At 36.1% G+C, this 13,158-nt stretch overlaps 2 protein-coding genes across 3 annotated transcripts in view; both read right to left on the bottom strand.

The window, feature by feature from the left end:
* Window positions 1–13,158, bottom strand: part of cep162 (centrosomal protein 162) — a 266,615-nt gene that overhangs the window by 88,958 nt on the left and 164,499 nt on the right. Inside the window, exon 2 of one of the 2 annotated variants that reach the window (XM_073925133.1) lies at window positions 432–516. The exons of the other annotated variant lie outside the window; for it this stretch is intronic. The gene's annotated coding sequence lies outside the window, so the exon portion shown is untranslated. The remainder of the gene's footprint in view (window positions 1–431; window positions 517–13,158) is intronic. 2 annotated transcript variants of the gene reach the window in all.
* The window catches only part of si:ch211-198c19.1, a 202,907-nt gene that overhangs the window by 25,250 nt on the left and 164,499 nt on the right, over window positions 1–13,158 (bottom strand). The gene's annotated exons all lie outside the window — the stretch shown is intronic.

The raw sequence follows: 13,158 nt of genomic DNA, 5'->3' as shown, positions 1-13,158 counted from the left end.
GATGAAATGCTTGCAATAAACCGTAGTGAATTTGTGAAGAAGCACCTCTGTGAGTCAGATTTGAATATAACCAACAACACAGGTAGTCTTTCGTTTAAAAACCTCACAAGCTGCAGCACACACTCAAATATGTGTTGACACGCGAATAGTCAAATGTATAAGCAAGTGAAGTTTATTTATAAACTAATTTCGAGAGGATCACATGCTTATGATTGCTTGCAGCCGGCCCTGCATCATTCAATTTATGATTAACCAATCAGATGATTCCTTAGCCACTATAAGTACCCCAAGGTCTATATGACAGCCATCTTCATTTTGAAGAATCCCCCCTTCCACCACTACTTCTCCTCCTTACCTAGATGGGTGACACGGTGGCCCAGTGGTTAGCACTGTTGCCTCACAGCAAGAATGTCACTGGTTCTAGTCCTTACCAAGCCAGCCAACGTTTCTGTGCGGAGTTTACACACTTTCACCGTGCTCACGTGGGTTTCCCCTGGGTTCTTCGATTTCCTCCCACTGTCAAAAAACATGCAACTTAAGTTAATTAACTAATCCAAATTGGCATCAAAGACATGCTCCTAGTAAATGGTTATCTCATAAGAGCAATCACTATTTATCAGCTACTACAGCAGGGGAGTTCTCAGGATCTATCTGAGCTCAAACTCCCCTCTCGCCTTGCAAACGGGAAGGAGCCCCTGGCTCAAGGATCATATGAGTTTAGGGCTCTCTCCCAGGACAGCATGCCAAACAAGCTTTATAAACAATCATCAGCTAAGTGTGAACTCTTGAAAGCTGTTTTAGCTGCAGTTTGCACTTCTGCCTTCGGATGGTGGCGATTTAAAAGAAAAAGTTTTTTTAAAGTTTTAAATAAAAATGAAAACATCAACTGCGTGACTCACTTTGAATTTACTACTAACATGGCTGTTTAGACCACATTTATGGTCGATGATGACAGTATTTACTGGTATTTTGGAATAGATGTGTGAATGGTCTTTTCCGGAAAAATTCTAGAACATCCTTGCATGTGTGAACAGTGCATATTTAAATTTACTAGTAAAGTTGTTCGGAAATTTACCGGTCACCCTGTGTAAAAGGGGTTAATATCTATATTGTTTAATATCTATATTCTCAAAAAATCTCAAATAATTAATTTAATGATCCATACCTTCTAGATGGCCAAGTCTGTTGTGTTTAGTCAACATCTTTACAGATTGTTTCAGAAATTAAAAATCTATTTAATGAATTTCAGTTATCAGAAATTGGATGTTTTTAGTGATTGGATGCATCGTAGGACAGTAACGATGGTATAGATATTTCAGAAATCAAGTCTTGTTCCAATTTACATTGGAAGAACTTGTTGATTACAATCAAAACTTGAGCAGAATATGCCTTTTAACAAATTGTACCACTTTCCTACAAGTAAAAGCACCATCAATTAAGAATTTATGATTATATAGTGTAATGGCTTTGTAATAATAATTAAAAAAAATGTCACTAATGGAAGTCAATGGGTCAAAAACAATCACGAACATAATGAAAGGGTAGTCAAGTTGAATGATACACAAGGTTTAAAAACAAAATATGCTAATATCAAATGTATATGCTTTATTTCTGCTTATTTACTATAATTCCATCTGCATATCTGACTTAAAGGCAAGGAGAATATAAAAAGTCATGGTAACACTTTAAAAATGGTCCATTAGTTAATGTATTTACTGTAGTAACAAACATTTATGTAATGTATTGTTAGTTGATGTTATTTAAGTTAAATAATGTTAGCTCACAGTGCAATAATGTTAAAAAGCACAACTTTAGATTGTAATAATGCATTAGTTAATGTTGAACTATGCTCAGTCAATGCTTTACAAGACTATTCACCCTAAGTTAATGTTAGTAAACAGATTAACTAGTATACTATTATTTTAAAGTGTAACAAAAGTCATAAATAAACCCTAAACACATATGAATGCAAAAACCTGAATGTGCAATATTAGCATAAAAAACACAGAGTGACTACAAATTCTTAGTAATATAACAATAATGCAATTCCCACAAAGCAGAAATAATAAAACACTTCACAGAGAGAACCATAATGGAAGCCTTTTATTTAATACAGAACAAAACCGTCGCTTGACCTCATGCATCAGCATATAAGGAGACACATTTTTAGTATTTGTGCTGGAAGAATGAAAAGCAAAAAGGAAAATGAAATGCCTGATGAATGAAAAGTGCTTCTTATCGCACTGTATGTCCCCAGTGTGTTGTAGAAGTTTCCACGAAATCAATTTAACCAATGTTCCAAGCTTGTTTAAGGTGAGGAGTGGGAAAGAAGGGCTCGAGCAGCGGGTGATGAATGACTTATGTGGGCTAAATTTCAGATCAGGTCTGTTTATCAGGGCAACATAATGTACCATAAATTCCACCTCCACTTTCTGCCTCTTAAGTTACATTTTATTCAATCCAGTTGTGCTTCTGTCTTTTGATTAAAAGCTACTCAGCACAGTTTGACTTGAGAAGAACAGCTTTCCTTCTTCTAATGTCTATAAAGTTTGATTTGTCTCGCATCCTTCTGTAGAATTAGGAGCAATGTACCCTGTGGCTTCGCAAATTGCCTGTCTGTAGACTTCATTATGCTTAGCTTAACCTCACATGACAGGATATCTCTCAGAGGTAATATAGGAAAATTAAAATCAACTTGAGCAGATGTCAACAAACTGTGAATGCAAATGCGCCAACAATGAACAATTAACAGCACTTTAATGGAGGTGTCTGAAAAAATGCAGTATTTAATTTATGGTAAAGGGACTTTTACACAATTTTTTTTTTTACACAAACAGTTCTATTTAGAATCGTATTGTCCTAAAGAACCTCTCTTCTCTGTGTTAGAATTTAGTGTTTAGGCTTTTTTAATTTAAAATCTGTAACCTCATTACTGATATAAAGGGTCTTCGCATACAATAACAGTTCGGTTCAGAACCATATCTTCTGGAATACCCTTGTTTACTGAAATATTTTGTGTTAGAATTAAGGGTTCTTGATTCCCGCCCTTTTGTTGAAAAATGTCAAAGCTTCTCATTACTGATTTACTGGAATAGTTTCTTTACACAAGCAAGCATGGTTTTATTTAGAACCATACTGTCCTAAAGAACCTCTCTTCAAGAGTTCACTTAGCATTTGGCATGCTGTCCTGGGAGAGAGCCCTAAGCTTGTAATATCCTCGAGCCTAAGGATCCCTCTCGTTAGATGGGCGAGAGGGGAGTTCGAGCTTAGGTATGTCTCGAGAACTCCCCTGCTTGTCGCCATGTGAGAAGTGTAAACTAAAGTTATCTTGAGTGATAATTTGGTTTAGTCGATTGGCTATGGTATATGTTTTTGGACGGTGGGAGGAAACCGGGGATCCCGGGGGAAACCCACGCGAACACGGGAAGAACATAGATACTCTGCACAGAAACTCCAACTAGCCCGATAGGAGGTTGGACTAACGGTGTTCCTGCTGTAAGGCAACAGTGCTAGCCACTGGGCCACCGTGTCGCCCTATTGGAAAAAAAGGGTGGGAAGTAGGGGTGGAAGGGTTATTTATTATGCTTCTGTAATCATCTAATAGAGCAGATTACAGAGCTAATGAGGTGCCAGCCGTGTTGTTCATATGCATGTGATCCTCTTAAAATTAGTTTATAAATAAACTACAATTTCTGTGTTAGAATTTAGTGTTTAGGCTTTTTTATTTCAAATCTGCAACCTCATTACCGATATAAAGAGTCTTTGCATCCAATAACAGTTCTGTTCAGAACCATATCTTCCTGAATACTCTTGTTTACTAAATTATTTTGTGTCAGAATGAAGGGTTCTTGCAACTTTTCATTCAAAAACTGTCAAAGCTCATCATTACTGATTTTCTGGAACAGTTTCTTTACACAAGCAGTTTTATTTAGAACTGTATTGTCTTAAAGAACCTCTCTTCTCTGTGTTAGAACTTAGTGTATCAAATTTCCCGCCATTTTTTTAAAATCCGTAACCTCAATACTGATTTAAAGGGTCTTCACATACAATAACATTACTCCTCATTATGGATTTTCTGGAGCTCAACCTGTCAATTAGCCTGTCAACACTCAACAGGTAAAGGATTTTCTCTTTTAACTTTAAAAACTGTAACTTGTTCCTACAAGTCATGATGTTTTTTTTTCTTTCTTTCTGGGATTTGTGTGAAATAAAGCATAATGGGCATCATTTATCAATCTAAATGTAGAAACAAATGCGAATCCGAGCACACAAAACAACATGCATTAACATGAAACATTTGCATGCAGACAATCCCATCTCCTTTGTTGATAAGGGGTAGGGCACGGTGGCTCAGTGGTTAGCACTGGGAAAACAAGAAGGTCATTGGTTCGAGTTTCGCCTGGGCCAATTCACATTTTTGTGTGGAGTTCGCATGTTCTCCCTGTGTTTGTGTGGGTTTCCTCCAGGTGCTCTGGTTTTGTCCACAGTTCAAAGAATTGGGTAAACAAAATTTACCATAGCGCATGAGAGTGCCTCAAGAGGACAATAAAATAAACAATAAAATAAATAAGTTCTTGAAATGAAGTAATGGTGCTTTTGAGAACACTAATATATACACTACCTGACTAAAGTCTTGTCGCCTATTCAAGTTTTAGGAACAATAAATAATAACCTGAAGTGGCTTATATGAAGTGGCTTAATTGAAAGGCAAGGGCAATTACATTTATTGGAATGGCAAATGGCGAAGAAAGCGTTCTTGCAGGACTTACATTAGACATGCTCAATAATGTTCATGCTTGGTGACTGGGCTGGCCAATTCTGGAGCACCTCGACCTTCTTTGCTTTCAGGAACTTTGATGTTGAGGCTGAAGTATGAGAAGGAGAGTTATTCTGCTGAAGAATTTGCCCTCTCCTGTAGTTTGTAATGTAATGGGCAACACAAATGTCTTGATACCTCAGGCTATTGATGTTGCCATCCACTTTAAAGATCCCTCTCATCCGCCCCCACACTGAATGTAACCCTAAATTGATTTTTCACTAACCAAACTTGACTGATTTCTGTCAGAATTTTGGGTCCATGCGGATTCCAATAGGTCTTCTGTAGTATTTGTGATGATGGGGATGCAGTTCAACTGATAATTCATAAGAAAAAAAAAAACCTTCTGCCACTTTTCCAAATGATCAACTAGATATCAAGTTATTATTTGTTGCTTTTACAACTGGGACCGACAACAAGACTTTTGTCAGGTAGTGTAGACAGACAGACAGACAGTTTTTGTGATTTGTCCCTTGTGCAGAACTCCATTATTTGCCTGCTGTTCAGTGCTTTTCAGGCTCCCTCAGACGAAGCTGTGGAGATTATCTGCTCTGAAACTCTGTGCTCTCCAATAACGAGCGGTTAGCTTGAGATTTTGACAGGCACACCTGCACCAGCCTCACGTGATGCCAATCTAGAGGAAACATCTCTGACTGAGGGTACATCAGATTGTTTAAAAAAGTTTAAGCACAAACACCAAACTCCAGATTCTTTTATCTCATTGAAGGTATGTTTTCTTTGTCCCTCAAGTCAGCCTGCAAACAGCTGGCCTTGTTAACATCACAGCAAAAAAAAAAAAAAAAAAAAAAAAAAAAAAAAAAAGCATTCCTTGTTTAAATTAACTTCTTAAAAATGAGCAACTATTTGAATTCATCATTGTGGTCCTTGAGTTGGAATACACCCAGAGAGCCACTTATATCTGCACCCGTTCATTGAGTCTATTCTTCCAGCACACTCTTCTCCGCAACTCATTCATGAAGCTTTAATAACACGTTTCGTTTTACCAGGTGCGCCTTATGATAAATGTGAATGTTTCTCATCTATGGCTGCCCCTAATTAATTCTTTTCACTAATTATTATGCTGCGGATTTGCAGAAGGAATATCGCTACTTTTCATTAATGTCTTTGACTTCATGTGCTGTTGCATTCTTTATATGGTGGAGACCACAATTAGTGAACATCATTCACATTAGAATGTAATATTAGCAAATAGACGTTACATTCCAAAAAAGGTTATGTGCAGAAAATACAACTATTTAAAAAAAAATATTTAAGCTTTTTCTTACAGTAAGTAACAAATGGTAATTAAAAAAGGAGATCATTTTGGTCCCATCTGGACTTAAAAGCTGCACATGAACAGACAAAACATTCATTCATTCATTTTCTTTTCGGCTTAGTCTCTTTATTAATCTGGGGTCACCACAGTGTAATGAATTGTCAATTTATCCGGCATATGTTTGGTAATAGTTCAGAAATGCAACAACATGACAGCCAAAACGTTCCCTTGAATTTTGTTGTTTGCTTAGCTTTGTTACTTTAGCCAATCAGAGCTCTTACTTTCACTGACAACTGATGTCGATCCTACATTCTGAATCATGCAAACTCCCTCAGACATGAGCCTAACAAGAGGAGATGTGTCAAACACAACAAACAAACTAGCCTACACTGGCCAACTGTCAGCTTGGTGTATCCCTGCCTTTACACTGACAGTTTAATGCTGTTAAGAAGGGAGCAAGTCGAAGGAAAGTGAGTGAGTTTAATACTGCTCACTGATGACTTTATTGCATTTACACCCAAATACAACTGCACAAATCATTTTACAAATATATGGGTGGCAGCAGCTCTTTATCATTGTGTCACATAATTAGGAATTCAACTGACTCGTTCTAGGTGACTCTTTCATGTGACTAGCTCATCAGAGTCTGAAAACTCTTCTGAAGAAGAACCTTATGATCACTGTGGCTGAGCTCAAGAGAGTCAGTCGGGAGATGGGAGAAAGTTGTAGAAAGTCAACCATCACTGAAGCCGTCCACCAGTCAGGCTTTTTCAGACACATAAAAGACTGCATGGAGTTTGCTTAAAACACTTAAAGGTATCCAAGATGGTAAGAAATGAGATTCTCTTGTCTGATGGGACCAAGATAGAACCTTTTGGACTTAATTCTAAATGGTGTGTGGGGAGAAAACCAGCCATTGCTAAGCACCTGTCCAATACAGTCCCAACAGTGAAGCGTTGGTGGCAGCATCATGCTGTGGGGGTGTTTTTCAGCTGCAGGGACAGGACGATTGGTTGCAACTGAGGGAAAGATAAATGCAGCTGGGGATATCCTGAACAAAAAACTTCCAAGGAATGCCCAAGGTTTCCTTCCAACAAGACAATGACCCTAAGCACACAGCTAAAATAGCAAAGGAATGGCTTCACAGGAACTTCATTGCTGTTCTTCAGTGGCCCAGCCAGAGCCCTAACTTAAAACAAATTGAACATCACAGGAGAGACCTAAAAATGGCAGTCCACTAATGTTTACCATCCAACCTGACCGAACTGGAGAGGATCTTCAAGGAGGAATGGTATAGGATTCTCAAATCCAGGTGCAACAAATCCAAACTTGTTGCATCATTCCCAAAAAGACTCATGGCTGTATTAGATCAAAAGGGTGCTTCTACTAAATACTGAATAAAGGGTCGGATTACTTAGGACCATGTGATATTTTATTCAAGTATGTGTGCATGCGTGTTTGGTCATGCCACAGCAGATACAGGTTCACTCTTCCTCTTATCTATAAACTGGGTTCATTAATATTCTACGTTGCAAAAGAATGAACATTGTGTATTTGATGGATCATAAAGTCAAATGGGAGCTTTTGATGAGCACTGTCAAAACAGTGTAACTTTATTAAATGGCGAGATTGATTTAGACAAGCAATAAAAACTCTCACTCACCATATGTAATCTACACATGAAAACAGGCCAGGAACTAGAACAGCATCGCCAATGCTTATCGATCCATCCGTGACAGACAATCAAGACAGATATTGTTCAGTATTTATTTAGTGATATACTGAAACACCATTAAGCAGTTTTTAGATGTGATGAGCCAACAGCAACTGTCAGCATTAGTTTCTGAAATTGCCTTTTCAGACTTATCACTTGATGCAATCGATGAACTGAATAAGAGGAGATTAATTGGCTTTTCTACGCACTGAGAAATTTAAGTAACCTCACTTATTCACAGTCATCACAGCGGGCCTGTTGAGTACAGGCTCTGACGGCCATTATGGATGTGTTTGTGCTGAAAGTGGACCACCGGGATAAACTACTTATCAGTCACAATAAGAAGAGAATGGAGATCCAGACCTTTCTAGTAGGCTCTGAATTTATTTACCTATTTTTTGATTTCATAAAATGCATCTTGCTACTATATATTTACCATTAATATATATTTTCACCATTTTTCTTAGAAAACATATTTGTAAAGGTGCTACTGATTAAAATTTTCACTGGATGTTGGTGACAACCAAATAAATCCATATATGCAAAATGAAACTTTTAATAATAAAAAATAATAATAAGAAGAAAATAAGAAATGATAATAAGAAGAAAATAAAACTAATTCAGAAATTAGGTTTTGTGTAATAAAATTAAACGAAACAGGAAAAAAGTATTGAACACATGAAGAAAGGGAGATGTAGAAAGACAGTGTAAGCCCAGACAGCAGCTGAAATCTCTCAGTAGTTATTTAGCAACTCTCTGCCCTTCATCATTGTAAATTAATATTAGCTGCTTTAGTCCAATTTCTGCATTGGCAGGATGGTAAAGATGAAACAGGGTGGGCATTTCAGCAAGACAATGATCCAAAACACAGCCAGTTTTCACAGCCTATTTGAACTTTCAAATAGTTTCAAAGAAGGAAAATCAAGCTGTGGAATGGCCCAGCCAATCACCTGACTTGAATCTAATAAAAACTACAAATTAAAGATCAAATTTGATAGACGAAACCCACAGAACCATTAAGATTTTTACCCTTCGTTCAAGTCTTTAAAAAAAAACCTCACACCTGAGCAATTAATATGACTTCTTATGAGATTAATCTTAAAGCTGCCATCATCAAAAAAGCCTTATATATAAAGTATTAAATACATTGATTGTAATATTATTCCAAGTAAATTATTATCATTTTAGCATATTATCAAATATTATTCCCATGAAAAAGCATGACTTGTTCAATACTTATTTTTCCCACTGTACATGTTAAACCTCTTTAACGTTATTTAAAGTACTTGCTGATTGAGTCACAGTTATGATTAATTTAAAATGATATTTTATTTTCAATATCTGAGGTAAACTATTTGCTTCTGCATTCAGTATGGCAATAAATCTCTCTTAAAATGCCATTCAAACTCACATTAACAGCGTTAAACACTGAATAAAGTACATAATCAGCACCTGACCTGATCATTGTCATAGTAGTTTATGCTGCTGATTGAAAAATAGAAACCGTTTTTAAACTAGAAACTTCTCACGTCGCTGTCACGGATGATTTGGACAAAAATGATACCTGTTATATTAAATTAAATTGAATTAAATTAAATTGAGAAAATATCTTCACTCATTTGACAGCACACATGCGTCAAATCGTCACAACGCAAACACATTTTTAACAAACGCAGTTTTTTCTCACAATGCAAACCATTTACAAAACACACTGCATTTTCTCACAACACAAGGGAAATGTTTTAAGGAGATCCTAAAACCTGACAAACTCAACTATTTAGGTTATGGTTATTTAGACTAATAAATTCTAAAGACACAGGAATCGGGATATTAAAATAAACAAACGAAAAACTTACCTTTCAAAGATCACCTACAACATCACTGACCAATAGTCACGGCCCAGCGGCATCCATCATGTTTTTGGGTTCCCTTGAAACATTTGCGTTATTTTCTGCTCTTTTTGTGTTTTGGGGAAATGCGGCGCATTTCCGTAAATTGTTTGCATCGTGAGAAAATGCAGTGAAAGGAAGCAGCACGTTTTATTAGTTTGTTTGTGTTGTGGGAAAATGCATTACTTTTTATGTGTTTGTGTTGTGTGGATTTGCAGCATGTTGTCAAACAGATGAAGATCTTTTCCTAATTTGCTGGAGTTTTTTGCATGAGTTTTCTTAAATTGCAGCATGTTAGGCTCTCTCGACCGCTATACGTTTATGATGTGTTGCAGCGTTGCATTGTATGTAGTTAGGACAGTGTAAGAATAAATTTTCAAAAATTTTAATCCCTATTTTTTAAGGCCCCAGACATTACTACATCATGTATGTACATATATATGTGTGCACAATTTTAACTACTTTTTAACATTAAATGAGATAAAATTATTTTTGTTATTATTATAACCCACTGTAGGTATATACACTAGCGGTCAAAAGTTTAGGGTCACTATTTTTTTAAATTATTTATTAAATGTAAAAATAAAATGTTACATTGTTAAATATTTATTTATTATTGATTGTTTGTAGTTTCATATGAAATTATTACTTCAGTTATTATTTCTTTTATTACTATTACCATTAATAATAATAATAATAATAAAAATAATAATAATAATAACAATAATTATAATTATAATTAATATTAGAGTGATTTCTGAAGGATCATGTGACTGAAGACTGAAGTAATGAAGCTGAAAATTCATCATTAAATTAATTGGACTAAATGATTAAATTAAATTATAAACTACTTTTGAACATTTATTTTATACAATTTGTTCTGAATATTTGATTAAATAAATGCAGCCTTGGTGAGCAGGATAATATTATTTTAAAACATTTAAAAATCCTACTAACCCTAAACTTTTTTAGTGTATAAATATCCACACATATTAAAAAATACAATTATAATATTAAATACAGATACAGTTGAAGTCAGATTTATTAGCCCCCTTTGAATTGTTTTATTCTTTTTAAAATATTTCCCAAATGATGTTTAACAGTGCAAGGGAATTGTCACAGTGTGTCTGATAATGTTTTTTCTTCTGGATAAAATCTGATTAGTTTTATTTCAGCTAGAATAAAAGCAGTTTTAAATTTTTTAAACACCATTTTAGGGACAAAATTATGAGCCCCTTTAAGCAATTTTTTTTCTCGATAGTCTACAGAACAAACCATCGTTATACAATAACTTGCCTAATTGCCCTAACCTGCCCAGTTAACCTAATTAACCTAGTTAAGCTTTTAAATGTCACTTTAAGCTGTATAGAAGTGTATTGAAAAAGATTTAGTAAAATATTATTTACTGTCATAATGACAAAGATAAAATGAATCAGTTATTAGAAATTAGTTATTAAAACTATTATGTTTAGAAATGTGTTAAAAACAAATTGATATATTGATATAAAAAAAAAAAAAAATAATATATATATATATATATATATATATATATATATATATATATATATAATCACATTTTTCATGTGGTCTGTGACTTTTGAATCCCATTATATATAGATAAATGTGGTTGTATAGTGCAAGTGTTCTTTTGATATTCAGCAGCTTCATTTAATCAACTCTCAGTAGCTATAAGGTCCATATTTCAACTCTGGCAAACGTCTCCTCATGGCTGATTCCCCTCCGTTCACAGCGTATCATTTGAATAAAACTTCCATCTGAGCTCTCCACGAAGGCCATCATCAGTCTGAATGCGGTTACGTCACAGTAATGACAGATGAGCTCTGGAGAGGGAAGGAAGCTGTTTTGTGGCCGTTCTCTTGGTTTGTCATTTGCGGTCATGCAGATCTGCTTGTTAATAAAGAATGGAGCACACTTAACAAGCGCAATCAGTGTGCATGGGTGGAGCTCAATGAGTAGAAGTAGCAGGTCAAGTGTCTTTAAGAGGCGTCTAATTCATCTGGTAATTACTTGATATCCTTCCTCATGCATCTCTGACAAAAAACTATAACCAAGCATTACTGTAAAATTAATCAACAGCCTGGCCACTTTTCAATGAGGTCATGCGTGGTCACAATTGTGCAGTAATGGGAGAAGAGACAAACTTAATAGCTCTTTTTTCTGCCAAGTACAACAGGGTTACAGGCTGTTTTTGTCTGTTTATGTCTATGGTGATGCACAACAGGGTGATTCTACAATTAAAACTCCACTATCTTTTTCTAAACTGATTTTTAACACAATAACTGGTTCTTTTCATGAAGACAGATCTTTTGTGAGCTATGTGGTTTCTAATATTTGACCACTTTAAAAGTACCAAATTGGACCCCCTTTTACCTTCAGAACTGCATTAATAGTTTGTGGCATAGATTTAATAAGGTACTGGAAATATTCCTCAGAGATTTTGGTCCATATTGACAGGATAGCATCATGCAGTTGCTCCAGACTTGTCGGCTGTACATCCATGAATTGAATTTCCCATTCCACCACATCCCAAAGGTGCTCTATTGGATTGAGATCTGGTGATTGTGGAGGCCATTTGAGTATAGTGAACTCATTGCCATGTTCAAGATACCAGTCTGAGATGATTCACGTATTGTAACATGGCGTGTTATCCTGCTAGAAGTAGCCATCAGAAGATGGGTACACTGTGGTCATAAAGGGGTGGACACGGTCAGCAACAATATACTCAGGTAGACTGTGGCGTTGACACGATGTTCAATTGGTACTAATGGGCCCGAAGTGTGCCACGCAAATATCCCCTACACCATTATACTACCACCAGCCTAAACCATTGATATAAGGCAGGATGAATCCATGCTTTCATGTTGTTGTTGCCAAATTCTGATCCTACAGTGTGATCTTCTGCTGTTGTAGCCCATCTGCATTGAGGTTGAACGTGCTTTGCATTCAAAGATGCTCTTCTGCATACAACGGTTTTAACGAGTGGTTATTTGAGTTACTGTTGCCTTTCTATCGGCTCGAACGAGTTTGGTCATTTTCTTCTGGCATCGACAAGGCCTTTGCACCCACAGAACTGCTGCTCACTGGATATTTTCTCTTTTTCGGAAAATTCCCTGTAAACCCTAGAGATGGTTTTGCGTGAAAATCCCAGTAGATCAGCAGTTTCTGAAATACTCAGACTATGCCACGTTCAAAGTCCCTTAAATCACCTTTCTTTCCCATTCTGATGCTTGGTTTGAACTACAGCAGATCGTCTTGACCATGTCTACATGCCTAAACACATTAAGTTGCAGCCATGTCATGGCTGACTAGAAATTTGGGTTAAAGGGCAGTTGGACAAGTGTACCTAATAAAGTGGCCGGTGAGTATGCATTAGATTAGTCATTACCAAAGTCAAAACTTGAACAAAATAATTTAGGATAATGCCCAAAAAGCAGTACACTCT

Source organism: Danio rerio, chromosome 16 (assembly GCF_049306965.1).
Source record: "Danio rerio strain Tuebingen ecotype United States chromosome 16, GRCz12tu, whole genome shotgun sequence".
Taxonomy (NCBI): Eukaryota; Metazoa; Chordata; class Actinopteri; order Cypriniformes; family Danionidae; genus Danio; species Danio rerio.
The sequence above is the reverse complement of the archived record's forward strand: the minus strand, read 5'-3'. Positions and strand labels throughout refer to the sequence as shown.